We start from the raw sequence: 18,710 nt of genomic DNA, 5'->3' as shown, positions 1-18,710 counted from the left end.
GTGTTGAGCCACCCCCGTAGTGTTCGAGTTCGGTTCGGTTCGTCGAACACCCGTATGTTCGACGAACTGTTCATCGAACTGTTCGACGAACACCTTCGAACACCGTTAAAACCAATGGCAGGCAAACAAAAACACATAGCAACACATAGAAAACACATAGAAAACACTTCAAAGGTGTCCAAAAGCTGACAAACTGTTCAGAAGACACAACTAACACATGGAAAAGTGACAAGTACATATAGTCATGCGAAAAGAAAAGAGGTGGAGGAGTAAAAGGAGGGGAGACACAGATATAGGCATGTCATGCCCTTCTAAAACCAAAAAAGTGCGAAGCCGACATGGCCAGTCCGTTCCTGCCTGTGCGACCTCCGTGTCGCCGTGTTTGTGCCAGAGCTGCGTTGGACCCTGACGGCCAGCCCCCCTCTCCCAATACTGGTGCCTGTCCGCTGGTGGGTTGAGCGAGCCCCCCTGCGGTGGAGGCAGGTCTAAGCTTTTTCATTTAAATTGTCTCTCTAATTTGAATGAGTACACTTTAAATCCTTTTACAAGGATCTATTGGAGGGCAAGTCTGATGCCAGCAGCTGCTGGAATTCCAGCTCCAATAGCGTCCACTAAAGCTTCTGCAGTTAAAAAGCTTTTATAAGGATCGAGCTTGGCGGTCCACCGCAAGGCATCCTACCGTCAGTCCCAGCCCCTGTGCCTTGGGGTGCCTCCCGATGCTCTTCACTGAGTATCCTGGGGGCCCGAAGCATTTCCTTTGAAAAAATTAAGTGTCCAAACTACAGGTAGTGTAGCTTGCTTAACAGCTGGGATAATCCGCTGACTAGCAGACACTGCTACTAGGCACAAAGTATTTCCTGGGCTAGATGCAGTTAAAAATTTGTAATTAGATACTCTCGTTGGATGCTGAGAAAGCATTCCATAGAGTCTTCTGGCACGCCATATATTATTCTCTTAAAAAGCTTGGGGTAGGGGTCTAGGGGACCTTTTTATAGCCAAAATCACAGCCCTGTATCGCAATACATCACCTAGGCTGAAGATAAATGGAACTGTAGCACCCCGAGGGCTCGGTTGCTACAGAGGTATTGCACCTCACCCAGAGGTGTGATATCTCACTCTCAGGTAAGGATGGAGTGTGGATCAGGACCCCGACACCTGCATGCATTACACCACATTGCCGTGGGGCAGGGCGACCAATATGCCCCTGAGATGGGCACGACAGTCCCTGTCCCTGGCTGGAGTGGGGGGAGGGAACACTGAGGAAGGGGAACCCTGTAGTGCAGGAGCAGGGAGTAAGCAGTTCCTGGGTGCATTGAGAAGGGAGTATAAAAGGTGGGCACCATCTTAGTTCAGTGCAGAGAAGTCTGAGCAGAAGTGACAGGGAGCAGGGGCTCTGCATGAGCTCTGCTCCGGAGGCTGGCCTAGTAACAGAGGCCCAGGCCTGGAAGAGGGAGAAGGAAGGAAGAGGAGCGGAGAAAGCTCCAGGAACGAGGAACGAGGGGATCCCAGGGGTGCGGACTGGCGAGTCGCCACCGCACGCCCGAATCCACCTGCGTGGAGGGGTCAGGCCAAAGGGGGAGACCGGTCCCAGAAAGTAGTGGAGGCGGGAAACGACCCTCAGCTAGAAACTGGAGGCTGTGACATTTTATGTGGCGCAACCCCTCGCTACACCCGCTAGGAAGGCACCACATAGGGTCAGGGAAACTGGCGCCAATTTTACCAAGAGGAAGCCCAAGGCAGCCGGACAGAAGCGTGGTCACTGGTGGGGTAAGAAAGGCCAGAGAAAGCACACACAAAGGGGGTCCTGTGAAGCGCTCCAAAGTTATCTGGGAGTTGGCCGAGCCCCTCACTTGGTGAGCACAGTACGACGTGGGCAGCCGTTACCTGCAGATGTGGTCTGGATAATAAAAACTGTGAGTAAAGGCCCTGGACTGCATCACTGACTCTGTGTCGTTACTGCTGCTGCCCTGCACCATCACCCCCATCCTCCGCATACACTGCCCTGAGGCTATACTCCTCCCGTGGGGAGTTATACTATGCTCTGCTGCACCCACAACACCAGCCTCAGCGGTCTGCCCTGCAGCGGCGATTCACTCTGACCGCAATCCACGGGTGGCGTAGTCGGACATTTAAACATCAAGACCACATAAATAGTTCCGCCACTGGTTTGACCGCCCTGAGCAACGGAACCGGGTCGCAGCCACGGAGACTACAACCCCCAGCATCCACCAAAAAGGGTCCGGCTCCGGGTGTCCCAAGGCCCAGGGGGCGCGTCAGAACATTTTCATCACCTTTCATAATCACCAATGGGACAAGGCAGGGATGTCCTCTGTCCCCTCTCTTATACATCCTAGTGACGGAGCACCTGCTCTCATCAATTCGCCATAACCCCAATATTAGGTGGATTGAGGTGGGAGGCACCGAGTACAAGTGCTCTGCATTTGCTGATGATGTTCTAGTATATATCACTCAATCACATATATCCATCCCTGCTGTTATGGCTGAAATAGATCACTTTGTTACATGGTCAAATTTTAAAATCAATGCAGCGAAGTCTGAGGCCCTCGATCCCTCCCCAAATCCATACAGGATTCCATCCAGTCCAACTTTCCCTTTGCCTGGCCCTCACAGGGTATCAAATACTTAGGAATTCGTATTCATAGAGACCTCTACCGTCTATGTTATCTTAATTTTGGGCCCTTTATTGAACAACTCCATACAGACCATGGTTGGCAAGTTAGAACTGTAAGATTCACTACATGAACCACTGGTGTTTTGTGGAAAAGCACATGAACACTGTGTTCCAAATTATTATGCAAAAAGTGTTTAGGAGTGATAAGGGAAGAATTTTTTTGTTTGTCAGTTAAACTTATTGATGGTGATGTGTGTCAGGGCTCTTTATATCACTGTAAGCAATTGCAGACACCTGTGCTAATTAGTTTGGCAGGTGTGTCCAATGAAAGGCAAGACTACTTAAGAAGGCTGTCCCACATTATTAAGCAGCCTACATTTTCTGCCAAAATGGGAAAGAAAAAGGATGTGTCGGCTGCTGAGAAGCAACAAATTGTGGAGTGTTTAGGTCAAGTACAAACAACATTGCCAAGACACTTCATCATGATCATCGCACAATCAAGAAGTATGTAGCTGATTTACAGTACACACGTGTGCGTGCTGATAAGGGAAAATTGAGGACTCTTTCCTACAGGCAATTACGTCAGGTTAAAAGAGCGGCGGCAAAAAAGCCTTGTCATAGCAGCAGACAAGTTTTTGAAGCTGCTGGTGCCTCCAACGTCCCCCGAACAACAAGATGCAGGGTCCTTCAGAGGTTTGCAGCTGTGCGTAAGCCACCCTGTCGACCTCCTCTATCCACTGTACACAAGCAGAAACAGCTCCAGTGGGCCAAACAATACATGAAGACTGACTTCAAAACTGTTTTGTTCACCGATGAGTGCCGTGCAACGCTCGATGGTCCAGATGGATGGAGTGGAGGATGGCTGATTGATGGACACCCCATGCAAACACGGCTACGGTGCCAACAAGGAGGAGGTGGAGTAATCTTTTGGGCTGGAATCATGGGGAGAGAGATTGTCGGCCCCTTAAGGATCCCTGAAGGGGTAAAGATGAACTCCATAATGTATGTGGAGTTTCTCAAACAGCACTTCCTGCCAAGGTTCAAGAAGAAGAACCGTGTGTTCCGCAGCAAGATCATTTTCATGCATGATAATGCACCGTCTCATGCTGCTCATAACACATCTGCATCTCTGACTGATATGGGCATAAAAGGGGACAAACTTATGGTGTGACCCCAATGCTCCCCTGACCTCAACCCCATTGAGAACCTTTGGAGCATCGTGAAAAGGAGTGTCTATGATGGCAGGAGGCAGTTCACATCTAAGCAACAGCTCTGGGAGGGTATTCTGTCCTCATGCAAAACAATTGAAGCCGAAACCATCCAAAACCTGACAAATTCAATGGAAGAGAGAGTTCAGAAGCTCCTTTCGAACAAGGGGTCCTATGTGCAAATGTAACATCACCTAGAATAAAGTTTTGAGTTGAAAACTGTTTGATTTCAGTTTCTAATAACCTGCTAATGCTTATAATTTCAAAAATGACCATTTTTTTGTTCTTTATTAAAATGAAAAGGTTGATCGAAGAGTGTGGGGGATCTAAGAGTGTGGCAACCCAGTAGTCAGGATTATTTCGAATTTTGACAATCTGAGGGTCATGTTGCAGGTAGTGCAGCAAGAAGGCACTCATGTGTCTTGCACATCTAGGAGCCCCAAAATTATTTTCCAGGCTAGATGCAGCTAAAAATTATTATTAATTTGAAAGCTGGTGGAGCTTAGTATAGATGGCCTAATAGAATCAGTACTGCAAACTGCTACAAGGCCCAAATTATTTTCCAGCCAAGATACAGATAAACATGGTTAGTAATTTTAAATCTGGTGGAGTTTAGTATAGATTGCCTAATAGAATCAGTACTGCACACTGCTACAAGGCCCAAATTATACTCCAGCCAAGATACAGATAAACATGATTAGTAATTTGAAAGCTTAAAACGGTTGGTGAGGTGATTTTAACAAATCATCAAGCTTTTACTCTCCCCAGGATGACACAGTGGTAGAAAAGTCGTTTTGGATCCATGATTTGTTCATCTTTATGAACGTGAGTCTGTCTACATTATCAGTGGAGAGCCGCGTGCGCTTATCTGTCAGCACACCACCAGCAGCGCTGAACATACGTTCAGACAGAACTCTGGCTGCGGGGCATGACAAGATCTCCAAGGCGTAAGTGGCGAGCTCCGGCCATTTATCCAGATTGAAAGCCCAAAAAGAGCAAGGGTCCAGTGACACAGTCATGGCTTCAATGTTTACTTGGAGATACTCCTGTACCATCGTCTCTAGGCGTTGACTATGTGTCAGACTTCTTGTCTCCTGTGGCCTTGCAAAGGATGGGCTAAAAAAGTGGTGAATTGATTCCGCAAAATTGATGTTACCAGCAGATACTGTGTTTCTGTTACGGTTTGAGTGCTGAACACTCGACGGTCTCATGGTTGGCAAGTTGGAACTGTGAGATTCACTATGTGCACCACTGGTGTTTTGTGGAAAAGCACATGTAAGATTCTGCAACAGTCTCTGCTGATACTCCTGCATGCGTGCATCCCTTTCTATGGCAGGAATAATTTCTGCAAATTTACTTTTGTACCGGGGATCTAACAGTGTGGCAACCCAGTAGTCAGGATTATTTCTAATTCTCACAATTCGAGGGTCATGTTGCAGGTAGTGCAGCAAGAAGGCACTCATGTGTCTTGCGCATCCAGGAGCACCAAGTCCCTGTTGTGTTGGTGGCGAGGTAACAATCATGCTTCCTTCCTCTGTCCTCTCCCCCCAACCTCGCACAACAGAAATGTGATCAAGGTCTCCCTCATCTGATGAGTCTTCCATCAGTTCATCCTCCACTTCTTCCTGGGCTCCTGCACCTTCCTCACTAGTTTGGCTGCTACCATGCGCCCTGGTAAAACCTTCTCCCCCACCCTCACATGCCTGCCGCCTTGGTGCTGCCGATCGTCTGGACCTTGCAGATGTTAGCCCTTCCACATACAACTCCTCCTCCTCTACTTCCTCCACCTCTTCTTGTGCCACCACCTGACTCTGAATTCTGTTTAACATGTGCTCCAGCATGTAAATCACCGGAATAGTCATGCTGATAATGGCATCGTCAGCACTAAACATCTTCGTCGCCATTTCAAAACTGTGCAGAAGGGTGCATAGGTCCCTGATCTGAGACCACTCCTCCAGCGTGATTTGCCCCACTTCTGGATCTCGTTGTCCCAGGCTATACGTCAGAACGTATTGCACCAGGGCTTGTCGGTGCTGTCACAGTCGCTGCAACATGTGCAGAGTTGAATTTCACCAGGTAGGCACATCGCATTTTAGCCGTTGAAGTGGCAGGCCCAACGACTTCTGTAGAGATGTAAGTCGCTGAGCTGCGGGATGCGAACGGCGGAAGTGAGCACACAGCGACCGTGCCCTCTGCAGAAGGCCATCTAGTCCGGGATAGTGGCCTAAAAATTGCTGGACAACCAGGTTCAACACGTGAGCCATACAAGGCACGTGTGTGACATTGCCCCGGTGAAGGGCCGCACCCAGGTTGCAGCATTGTCGCACACGGCCTTCCCTGGTTTCAGGTCCAGTGGAGACAACCATTTATGAAACTGGTTCTCCAGAGCTGACCACAACTCCTCAGCTGTGTGACTCACATTTCCCAGACATTTCAAAGTAAAAACCACCTGATGACGTTGAGCCCTGCTGCCAGCATAGTAAGGAGGTGTGCAGTATCACTTCTGCGCAGTTAGAAAGCTTGTGACATGACCAGACAGGCTTTGGTTGCAGGTGGAGGACCGAGAGGAGGTTGAGGAGGCAGAAGCAGTGGAGGAACTTTGAGATAAAGAGGATTGACGCACAACTCGTGGGGACGGCAAGACTTGGACAGCAGCCCCTTGTCCTGCTGTCACTATAGTTACCCAGTGCCCAGTCAGCAACATGTAACGCCCCTGTCCATGCCTACTCGTCCTAGTGTCTGTGGTGAAATGCACCCTGTCACACACAGAGTTTCTCAAAGAAGCGGTGATGTTGTGTGCGACATGCTGGTGGAGCTCAGGAACACCTTTCTTTGAGAAGTAGTGCCGACTGGGCATCTGGTACTGGGGCACTGCGACGGACATAAGGTCTCGAAAATCCTCTGTGTCCACAAGGCAGAAAGGCAGCATTTCTGTAGCCAAGAGCTTGCAGATGGTGAAATTCAACCTCTTAGCTTTCTCATGGCTAGGAGGAAATGGTCTTTTACTTGTCCACATCTGAGGGACCGAGGGCTGGCTGTTGTGCTTAGACGGGGTTGAAAAGGGTGTCCCCAGCAAACTACCGGTCTGTGAGGAAGATGCAGGCGGACATATTAGGTTGCCTTGATCCAAAGGTGGTGCTATCGATGTCGGACGGCGCTGAACACCAGCTGGTGTTTCCACCTCCATAGAAAATGATGACCTGCCAATCACGCTGGCTGTTGCGGGTAAAGAGGTAGAATCATAGAATCATAGAATCATAGAATGGTAGAGTTGGAAGGGACCTCCTGGGTCATCTGGTCCAACCCCCTGCTCAAAGCAGGATTCACTAAATCATCTCAGACAGATGTCTGTCCAGCCTCTGTTTGAAGGCGTCCATTGAAGGGGAACTCACCACCTCTCGTGGCAGCCTGTTCCACTCATTAATCACCCTAACTGTCAAAAAGTTTTTTCTAATATCTAATCTGTGTCTCCTCCCATTTAGTTTCATCCCATTGCTTCTAGTCTTTCCTTGTGCAAATGAGAATAAAGATGATCCTTCTACAATGTGACAGCCCTTGACATATTTGTAGACAGCTATTAAGTCTGGCAGGTCTGCGTCCCAAAACAGGTGTGACTGCTGTCCCCCCAGTCACAGAGGATGAAGAGGCCGCGGATGCACAAGATGTGGCAGACGGTGGTTGGCCCGGCCGGCTAGGCCGCATTTTAGCACAGTGAGCTTCCCACTGCAACTTATGCTTCATATCCATGTGCCGTTTCATGCATGAAGTACTCAAACTATGTATTTTTTGGCCTCTACTTAGCTTTTGCTGACAAATGTTACAGATAACACGAGTTGGGTCATCTTTATCGATCTGAAAAAATGCCCAGGCTATGTAAGGCTTAGCACCCATGCGACCTGAAGAGCCACCCCGACTTGTGGTCAGAGGCAGAGTTTTGTTTGAGGATGCAGTTGTTGACGTGCTTCCAGTACTACATCTCTGTCCAGGAAGGCGCAACCTGACCTTGTCGTCACTAGCATCCTCCTCCACCTCCTCTGCTGACCTCATCGACTGGCTGACTGTGGGTTGACAGTAAGTGGGATCTCCAACCTCGTCATCATCACCCTGTGTGTTATCACACCCGTCGTCCTCAGAGCCAACCTCTTCCTGCCCTGACAAAAAACTAAAGTTGTCGCTACAATCAGGTATTTGAGTCTCATCATCGTCTTCCTCATTGTCTCCACCAACAGGAGTTACAGTTTGGGAACTTGGGTCGACATTATGGTCAGAACCTTCTGCATCTGGTCCTGGATCCGACTCATAAAGATTCTGGGCATCAGTGCAGATCATTTCCTCGTCTGGATTCACAGAAGCTCTGGAGCCAACCTCTGATTCCCAGGCTATAGTATGAGTAAACAGCTCTGCAGACTCAACCATCTGTTCTACCCCATACTCAGATGGGCAGCTGGAGACTTGGGAGCTGTGAGGAAGCAAGTGCGATTGGGGTGACACCTCTGAGGACTGGAGTATTTGTGATGTTGAAGTTGAGGTGGAGGAGAGCCCACTTAAAGGAGCACTTGATATCCGTTGAAGCACCTGCTGTTTTTGTGCCTCATCTGGAATTTGTAGCGATTGGCGTGGCCGTAAGAAAGGGATCTTATCACATTGTCCGCTAAAAGAAGTAGACATCTTAGTTTGGCTGGAACATGGTCTTTCTTCTGCAGATGTTACTGTTGCTTTAACACCTACCCCACGGACACAACCTTTTTTTCCCTTCCCAACATGCCTATTCCCCTTTCCACCAGCAGCAGGCCTTTTTCCACTCATTTTGGTGGTTAACTAATTCACAACTCTGGAGTTGTTAGCACAAAAAACAATGGATGGGAACCGAGCAGAGCTGAGTGGCCAAACTGAGATATTAGCCCAAAAGTATTGGCTGGGTTAGATGTAGATAAAAATTATTTTGAATTTGCAACCTGGTGGAGGTTAGTATAGATGGACTAATAGAACAAGTCCCACACACTGCTACAAGCCGAAATATTTTTTCAGAGCTAGATGCAGATAAAAATTATATTGAATTTGCAACCTGGTGGCGGTTAGTATAGATGGACTAATAGAACAAGTCCCACACACTGCTACAAGTCGAACTATTTTTTCAGAGCTAGATGCAGAAAAAAATTATATTGAATTTGCAACCTGGTGGAGGTTAGTATAGATGGACTAATAGAACAAGTCCCACACACTGCTACAAGCCGAAATATTTTTTCAGAGCTAGATGCAGACAAAAATTATATTGAATTTGCAACCTGGTGGAGGTTAGTATAGATGGACTAATAGAACAAGTCCCACACACTGCTACAAGCCGAAATATTTTTTCAGAGCTAGATGCAGAAAAAAATTATATTGAATTTGCAACCTGGTGGAGGTTAGTATAGATGGACTAATAGAACAAGTCCCACACACTGCTACAAGCTGAAATATTTTTTCAGAGCTAGATGCAGATAAAAATGATATTGAATTTGCAACCTGGTGGAAGTTAGTATAGATGGACAAATAGAACAAGTCCCACACACTGCTACAAGCCGAAATATTTTTTCAGAGCTAGATGCAGAAAAAAATTATATTGAATTTGCAACCTGGTGGAGGTCAGTATAGCTGGACTAATAGAACAAGTCCCACACACTGCTACAAGCCGAAATATTTTTTCAGAGCTAGATGCAGATAAAAATTATATTGAATTTGCAACCTGGTGGAGGTTAGTATAGATGGACTAATAGAACAAGTCCCACACACTGCTACAAGCCGAAATATTTTTTCAGAGCTAGATGCAGAAAAAAATTATATTGAATTTGCAACCTGATGGAGGATAGTATAGATGGACTAATAGAACAAGTCCCACACACTGCTACAAGCCGAAATATTTTTTCAGAGCTAGATGCAGATAAAAATTATATTGAATTTGCAACCTGGTGGAGGTTAGTATAGATGGACTAATAGAATGATGCTATGCCCAAAAGGTTTTAGTTCACTAGGTGCAGTAATAAAATTGGTATTCTATACACAGGTGGTGTAGCTTGCAACACAGATAGACTACTCCACTGACTAACACACACTGCAAGAGGCCAAAAAGGATTTGCTTTGGTAGATTTAGCCAAATGCTGTGAAAAAAGCTTGCACAGCACTGGCACAGACCTGCCTGGCAAAAACTGATAGGAACTGATGTAACTTAGACCTGAAATGGACTGCAATTACAATTAGTCTTTACTCCCAACCTATCTATTTAAGAGCACAGACCTGCCTGATAAAAGTCATAGGAAATGATGTAACCTAGTCCTTAAAAGGACTGCAATCACAACTATTCCCTACTCCCAAGCTATCTGTAGATTTGTGCGAAAATTGGCTTGAAATTAACAAAGTATAGCGCACACAGCAACAGCGGTGCCGTCTAACACACAGCTGCAGCAGTGAGAAAATGGTGGCGACGGGGAAAATGGCTGGACATGTGACATACACTGCCAATGGCACATGCCATTGCTTGTGTGAAAAAAAGCACTTCGCTCCGTGTGTGCGCTGCTGATAGGCTGACAGATTGCACCTCCCCACTGTAAATGCGGGAAAGAGAAAAAAAATGGAGATCTTCATTATTTCTGCAGAGATCCATCCCCTGCCCCGCTGTACACTCAAACTGCGCATTAACATTAATTTTCAGCATTACTGAGAAAAAATCCAGTTATGATTTTGGTGCACGAACAGTTATCGAACATAGCCTCGAACAGCCGAATTTTTTTCAAATCGTTCGTGTTCGCCGAACAGTTCGATTCGAACACCGCTCATCTCTAGTGCTAACTAAGGAATAAAGAGCAAGAATCCCTCTGTAGCTGCCAGGAGTCTCCTCCCTCCAGCTCAGCATCTGTTGAAAATTAAGAGATAAAGCCTGCAGAGGGGAAAACTGGTGACTATCCAGAAAAACAAGTCCTATAATGGCCTGAAAGTGTTATACCTTACGCACAAACACAAGACTGGTTATTCGTAAACGTTACTTGAAAGTACAACTACAAAAAAAAAAAAAATTGAAGTTAAGTATTGCACCACCTGGTGTTCAAAGTGTGTTTCAATTTGCATGTCCATCTAATAAGCTGAATGCTAATGGACCTATGTCCCCCCATCCTGTCCTCTGCACAGTTATCCTCTGTTCACTGTGAAGGACCAATGGGAATAGCTTTCTGTGCACAGACACAGAGATCTGGCTGTGCGGAGACTGAGCATGTGTGTCCTCTAGCACTTAGCTCAGTAGACGGACCTGACGTTGCTGTACAAATTAAACAACAGGTGGCGCCATATTATGTAAATGTCAGAACTCCTTCCTGGATTGTTTTTTTTTTTTTTCACGTAAATGTCAAATATTGCTTAATTTTCATGATCTACACCATGGATGTAATGGCAGAACCATCCGATTTATATGTTAATATATCTGTTTGGGTCTACCTACTTTCCATGGACTTGATGTATTAGAACATCTGCAATTTTTGATTAGTGTAAGAACATTTCTAATGGACGAATACATATGTTATTATGATATATAGCTTTGACTATGAAGACGCGGGATACTAACCTGCTGATCTGGTGAAAATGAATATTTTATTGAATGGTTGGCCGGTGGAAGAACTAGTGACTATTGCACATAAGTAAGTGTTGTGGCCATGAAACCTAATGAATTATTTTAAGGGGAAAATGGAAGATTACATATGTAATAGTAAATTGTATGTAGCCCCTAGAGCTGGAATTTAAGGGAGGGGTGACTGGTTGGGGTCCCTAGAAAGGTTCTCCTTTGATTCGGAGGGCTGGTCTATTATTGGGTGACATGCCACTTTCTCCTGTCCTGAATGTTAAATCTGCCTATTTATGTGCTTCTTCCCCATGTTTGAGGGAAACTGGGTAATAACATCTATGGCAGGTTGATGGGTGCCTATATAGACTGGAAGCCACTATATAGAAATTATTGGTACTTGGTAGATGAGGACTCGTTAAAGGGCTTCTTTATACTCGTTATTGTAGAGGATATGTTCTTCGTTAGAGATGGGCTTTACAAAGGTGAATAAACCCCAATTAACAAGAAATTGAGTTACATGTGATTTTTAATGAGCTCACGCTTTAACTTAGGGAAAAGGCGTATGAAGTGGGTAAAGCAATGTGTGAACGGTTACGTGACTCCATACCAAGAGAGCTGTTTGAGATAGCAGTTCCATCGGTAGCAGGATAATTGCTCGAGAAACGTAAGTATTAATTACTACCTTTGTCTGGTGTGTCCAATGTAGTGAATAAAGGAGGATCTAGGCCAGGAAACCTGGATGTTCGTCTCCTTCCATTAAAATAAAGTAGAAAAGCATGGCATTCTTTAAAAAAAAAACGATCCGTGTTAAACTACCCTCATGTGGTTTTTCACACTATAATTTTCAGTGTTTTTTTTATATTTATGCTATAAAATCCTATGCTACTGGAAAGTGAAAAGGGTATCCCAACAAGAGACGCAGTCTATAGATTTGTCATGTATGACACTTTATGGGATATTCCTATTAAAGGAAACCTGTCATGTCCTCCAAGTCTCCCAAACTGCTATTATCCTTCATTATGATGCAGGAATCAAAAGTTGATTGCTATGTGCAGTAAAAACATTTCTTACATCGCTGCTAGCAATAGGCAAATTGGCTGGGACTAGTCCGGGGGGGGTCTATTGGCTGGGACTAGTTCAGAGGGGGGGATCTATTGGCTGGGACTAGTCCAGAGGGGGGGATCTATTGGCTGGGACTAGTCTGGAGGGGGGAGCTGCGGCATCTATTGTCTGGGACTAGTCCAGAGGGGGAAGTGGGGGTGCGCAATGTATTGGCCGCCAATACTAGTCCAGAGGGGGGTGGGCATCTATTGTCCGGGACTAGTTCGGAGGGGGGCGGCTTTATCTATTGGCCAGGACTAGTCCGGCCTCATGTGCTATAATCATGCCCCCTCTTTGTGACTGAAGAAGAGATCAATGTCCCTGTCATAGTTTTAGTGTAGGACGTCACTCACTTCCCAAAATTTCCTGCACCGAGGCTGTGATGGGAACAATAAGGAAACATCCGATTCTAGTCACCTGAGCGCTGCTGCCAATCACAGGCTTGAGCAGTTGGGTCCTCCAAACGGAGCAGGCAGCACAGACCTCAGAGCGAACTGCGTTGGATTTATTTTTTTAAATATATATTTTTTAAGAGCATCCATGTCTTAAAAGAAATTCTCAAATCTGCACAGATATTTTTCCTTTATAAACACAAATTCTGTACTGAACTTTATTGCAGATATTGATGGTGAATCCTCAATAATTACACCACATGTAAACATATTGTAGTCTTACAATAGTGAGAGCATTAAAAGGTGTTGGAGCAAGTAACTGTTCTTCTTGTGCTTATTACCCTTAAGATCATTCAATACAGAATAGAATATTAAGTCTTTACAGCAGACGGCAACTTGGGGCCCATATTTCCAGGTCATAACCTAATTCATTGGGTTACACTGTAAGGCTGAGTTCACACGATGCGTTTTTCATGCGTTTCCGCGGCGTTTTTGCAGTTGCGTAAACGCTGCGGAAGCGCATGAAAAACGCATGGTAGAAGGGCAGCAATGTTCCCCAATTGAAATCCGCATGCATGTCAATTAATTTTGCGGAAACGCTGCTCTTTTGCCGCCATTGACTTGCATTAGACCGCATGGAATCCGCATCACTGTATATGTTGATGTGCTTTTCATGCGGTCTAATGTGCGGATGGTACCCGGGTGTGGATGAGAGGACTCTCATCCAGACCCAGGTACCATTAAAAAAAAAAGAATAAAATAAAAAATATATATATTCTCACCTCCTGACGGCCCGTGCAGCCCTCCTGCTTGATTCCCCGCACTTCGCGGTTGAATGAAGAAGGACCTTCGCTGACGTCAGAGTCATGTGACCGGTCACGTGACGCTGACGTCAGAGTCATGTGACCGGTCACGTGACGCTGACGTCGGAAGGTTCTAAAGTCTTCACTGCCGGCAGCCGGGACCGAGCGAAGCAGGACACCGGGGGCCATCAGAGGGTAAAGTATATATTTATTTTTTATTTTTTGACATTCACACACTATATAAATCCATGCCGGTTGCATGTGTGACACCCCAGGGGTCTGGTTGCCACAGTAATAGAGATATTATGTCTGAGAGCAAGTGGGAGGTTTCTCTGGTCAGGAGCCCTAAGCATGCAACACTGCCCACCCAGACCTGGGAGGGGAGGAATCTGCCCTTATAAGCTGGGTCTGGGGCGGGATTAGGTTAGACAGAGACAGAGCCTGCAGAACAAGCAGAGCAGTCAGAGCCTGGAGAGGGAAAGTGAGAACAGGAGCTCTGTAGGAGCAGCAGCTGAAGGCCAGGGGCTGTGAGCAGAGATATAGCTCGACCTGGCTGAAGTTACTAAAACCGGACACAGGAGTCCGAGGCTGTGGGACTGATATATACCCAGCAGCAGAAACCAACCGGCAGGGGATTCCAGGTCCTCTGGCCATAGAAGCCCGGAGGCTCAGTCACAAAGAAGGGACCAGCGCCGCCATCCAGGAGCGGAGGCTAACAGAAGGCCCCAAGTCACCAGCCATATGGGTGAGCACCACACGGTATACTCAGGGATGTGGGTTACTTGTAACCACTGACAGCAAGGTAGCCAGGAAGAGTGCAGATAAACGGGGAGGCCTACAACTCCACCTGGCCAGGGGAACTCCTGCTTGCTTGCAGACTGACCAGGCCCCTTATACTAGCCAGTACTCCCGGGAGGGTCTGCCTTGTACCATCAGTAAAGACCCTGAACTGCACCTCACGTCTCTGTGATTCCTTGCCGCACCAGCACCATTAGCACTGGGACCCTCACACCATCACTCCCATCATCTCTCGCATTAGCTGCCCTGAGGCATTACTTCTCCCGTGGGGAGTTATCCCATACTCGGCTGCGCAATCAACATCAGCCTCAGCGGTCGGCAGCGCAGCGGCGGTCCCCACTGACCGCAATCCACGGGTGGCGTAGTCGGACATTTGCTATACATTAAGACTGCCACTGGTTTGACCACCCTGGGCACGGACCGGGTCACCGCCACACGGAGACTACAACCCCCAGCATTCTACAACAGGCCCGGTTCCGGGTTCCCCTGCACAACACAGGCCCAGGGGGCGCGTCAACTTTGGCGTAGTCGGCAGGATTTCGTGCCCGCAACCACCGGGTACTGCGTGCCTGAAAAAGAGACTTTTATACTTACTGTGGTGAAGTTTCCCGCCGTCCGGAGTCGTTTCCCGCCATCCGGAGCCGATTCCCGCCATCAGACGCCATCTTGGACCGTTTCCCGCCGTCTTCTGCCTTCTTCCCGCCATCCGCAGCTGCTTCCCGCCTTCGGATGCCATCTTCGGGACGCCGCACGGGAAGAAGAGGGGCGTGGACGCCAAAAGCGCGCGAGATCCGAAGCTCCGCCCCACGCTCCGCCCCACGCTCTGACGCTGCGCAAGGTCCTGGAAGGGAGGAAGAGCAACGCTGACGTCATCGGAGCGCGACGTCAGGTCCTCAACCCCGACGATCGACTGCGGAGCCGCGGCCTACGGAAGAAGAGCATCGCAAGGTAGGCCACGGTCCACTAGGGGGGAGTAGGATGCCGGATACCGAGGGGAGCTCCACTGCCACAGCCACCGCCAGCGCAACCGCTGCAGCAGTCATGCCATTCACCATGCCCTATATCCCGGGGGCAACCTGGCTACCCCAGTACTCAGGGGAGTCACATACTCTAAATGACTTTAGAGAAAGACTGGATAGCCTCTTCCAGGTGTACCCCCTCACAGAAGAGCAAAAAGTGAGCATCCTGGTGGCCCAATTAATCGGGGCAGCCCAAAGGGAGGTAAAGTCCTGGCCACCTAGGAGGAAGAGGACTGTCAGAGAAATACTAGCCCGCTGAAAGACACATTTGATACCCGCACCTCAGGCGAAATAAAGCTCAGATTTTACCGGTGTAATCAGCGGGCACATGAGAGTATAAGAGACTATGCTCTAAACCTACAAGAGGCCCTGAGAGCCATTAAGCAGGCAGACCCTGACAGCGTGGGAAATGAAGATAAGCTGTTGACTGAACAATTTATTGAGGGTCTATTGTGCAATGCCCACCGAACCCAGTTGCGGGCAATGGCCTTACAGGACCCTGACCTGGACTTTGCACAGTTCAAGGACAGAGCCATCCAGGTGCTCCGAGAACCGGCACCAGGTGGCGCTGTGACCCACAGGCCCCCTGCTATCACTTACCACCAGGAGACGGCGCCCTTGTCTGCAGGGCCTGTGGGAGCTGATGCGCAGGCTTTAAACAGTGACCCGGCTACAGACCTGCACCATCAGGTCCAAGAGCTGACTAAGAGCGTTGCCGCGCTAACCAGAACTGTGCAGTCTTTACAGGTCTCTTCTCCAGGAAAGATCCAGCTGGCATCCGGACCGGAGGACGTCCCGTGGCGCCGACTGAGGAGGACCCCACCGGCCAGAGGAAGACCCAGCGACAGATACAACGAGGACGGACGACCCATCTGCCGCCGCTGCAATCAACCCGGACATGTGGCAAGGTACTGTCATTTAAACGGGCACAACCTGGGGTAGAGGGCCAACCCCCAGGCATAAGACCATCAGGCCCATCAAACTGGCGTGATAAATAGTAGGGGGACGTCCAATCTTGCCTGTGGTACTGGATGGCATTCCTATGAGTGCCCTACTAGACACTGGGTCACAGGTGACCACCATCCCGTACGTGCTCTTTAAACAGTACTGGAATGACTCGGACATAACCCGCTACCCAGATGACGACCTGAGTATCATCGCCAGCAATGGTCAGCCCGTGCCGCAGGTGGGATTCAAAGAGGTGACCATTAAGATCGGTAAAGTCGAACTGGCGGCACAAGGACTGATTATAGTGGACATAGACCGTCATGAGAGTCACCCTAGAATAACCTTGGGAACTAATGTGATTGAAAATTGTCTTGCAGAGGTGATTCTTATTTTGCAACAGGTTGCCAAGAACGCCAGTTCCAGCCAGCAGCGTGTGCTCCAAAAAGAGATCCGGGCACTGATGAAACGGCAACAGGTGGAACTATCTGGTGGCGAGATAGGTAGCGTGAGAATGTGTGACCAGTTCCCTATTGCCATGCCCCCAAAAAGTGAGATGATGATTTGGTGCCGGGCAGCTATTGGTCTAAGAGGTAGAGACTACCAAGCAATGGTAGAACCCGTCTACTCAGACAGTAGGCCCACCATTTTGACAGCACGGGGGGTGGTCGATGTACGCCATGGGAGGGTGCCCGTTCGCATCATAAATATCGGGGAGAGAGAAGTACACCTGCCCCGGTATGCCACGCTAGCCAAATTGTTCACCATCAACCAGAACTCTGTACAGGCCGTGGAACCCTTGCCTCCATCTCAACCAGAGGAAGGTAACGGCTCTAAGAAACCAATGGAGGACTGGTGTCAGCAACTGCATTTGGGTACTGACTCCACTCCCTCACACCAGAAACAGGGAGTCTATCGGGTGGTTCGAGAGTACGAGAGAGTGTTTAGTAAACACCCGCTAGACTTCAGGCTAGTAAAGGGGTAGAACATCACATCCCCACGGGAGACCATCCTCCCATAAAGGAGAGATACCGACCCGTACCCCCGGCACACTACCAACACGCCAAGGGGATGCTTAGAGACATGAAGGAGGCTGGGGTAATCAGGGACAGCTGTAGCCCCTGGGCAGCTCCACTAGTCTTAGTGAAAAAGAAAGACAACACCATGAGAATGTGTGTAGACTACAGGAAGGTCAACCGTATCACACACAAAGATGCGTACCCGTTACCAAGGATAGAAGAGTCCTTAGCTGCATTAAAATCTGCTAACTTCTTCTCTACTTTGGATCTCACTAGCGGGTACTGGCAGGTTCCTGTAGCAGAGGCGGACCGGGAGAAGACCGCATTCACCACCCCGATGGGTCTCAGCGAATTTAACTGTATGCCGTTCGGGCTCTGCAACGCACCAGGAACCTTCCAACGGTTGATGGAATGCTGTTTGGGACACCGGAACTTCGAGACGGTCCTGTTATACCTGGACGATGTCATCGTCTATTCCAAGACCTACGAGGACCACCTGAAACACCTGGCAGAAGTGTTCGAAGCTCTGGCAAACTACGGCCTAAAGGTGAAACCCTCCAAGTGTCACCTCCTGAAACCAAAGGTGCAATACCTGGGACACGTGGTGAGTGCTGACGGAGTGGCTCCTGACCCTGATAAGATCACCGTGATTAAGGACTGGCCAAGACCCTCCAGCATAAAGGAAGTGCGACAGTTCCTCGGGTTGGTAGGCTACTACCGAAGATTCATTCCCGGTTTCACCAAAATGGCAGCCCCTATGCAGGACCTCCTGATAGGTCAATCTCGGAAAGCCAAAAACCAGAAGCCGCCCTTTAGGTGGGAAAAGCTGGAAGAGGAGTCCTTCTGCCAGCTGAAGATGGCCCTCACGGGGGATGAAATCCTGGCATATCCAGACTACAGCCAGCCCTTTATCCTCCACACGGACGCAAGCAACATCGGGCTAGGAGCCGTACTGTCCCAGATCCAGCAAGGGAAAAAACGGATAATCGCTTACGCCAGCCGAAAGCTACTGCCCACGGAGAGGAACCCTGAGAATTATAGCTCATTCAAGCTGGAGTTCCTGGCAGTAGTGTGGGCAGTGACCGAACGTTTCAAGCATTACCTTGCCTCCTCCAAATTCACCGTGTTCACGGATAACAACCCGTTGACACACCTGGACACTGCAAGGCTCGGTGCCCTGGAACAGAGATGGATGGCCCGCCTGT

General features: G+C 48.4%; 1 pseudogene; it reads left to right on the top strand.

Annotated features, from left to right (window-relative positions):
• Positions 1-18,710, top strand: part of LOC141235424 (translation factor GUF1, mitochondrial-like) — a 58,418-nt pseudogene that overhangs the window by 26,158 nt on the left and 13,550 nt on the right.

The sequence above is a fragment of the Phyllobates terribilis genome, unplaced genomic scaffold (genome assembly GCF_046119375.1).
Source record: "Phyllobates terribilis strain yellow unplaced genomic scaffold, ASM4611937v1 Scaffold_662__1_contigs__length_863905, whole genome shotgun sequence".
In the NCBI taxonomy this organism is placed as follows: Eukaryota; Metazoa; Chordata; class Amphibia; order Anura; family Dendrobatidae; genus Phyllobates; species Phyllobates terribilis.
Note: the sequence above shows the minus strand (reverse complement) of the source record. Positions and strands in the feature narration are given on the sequence as shown.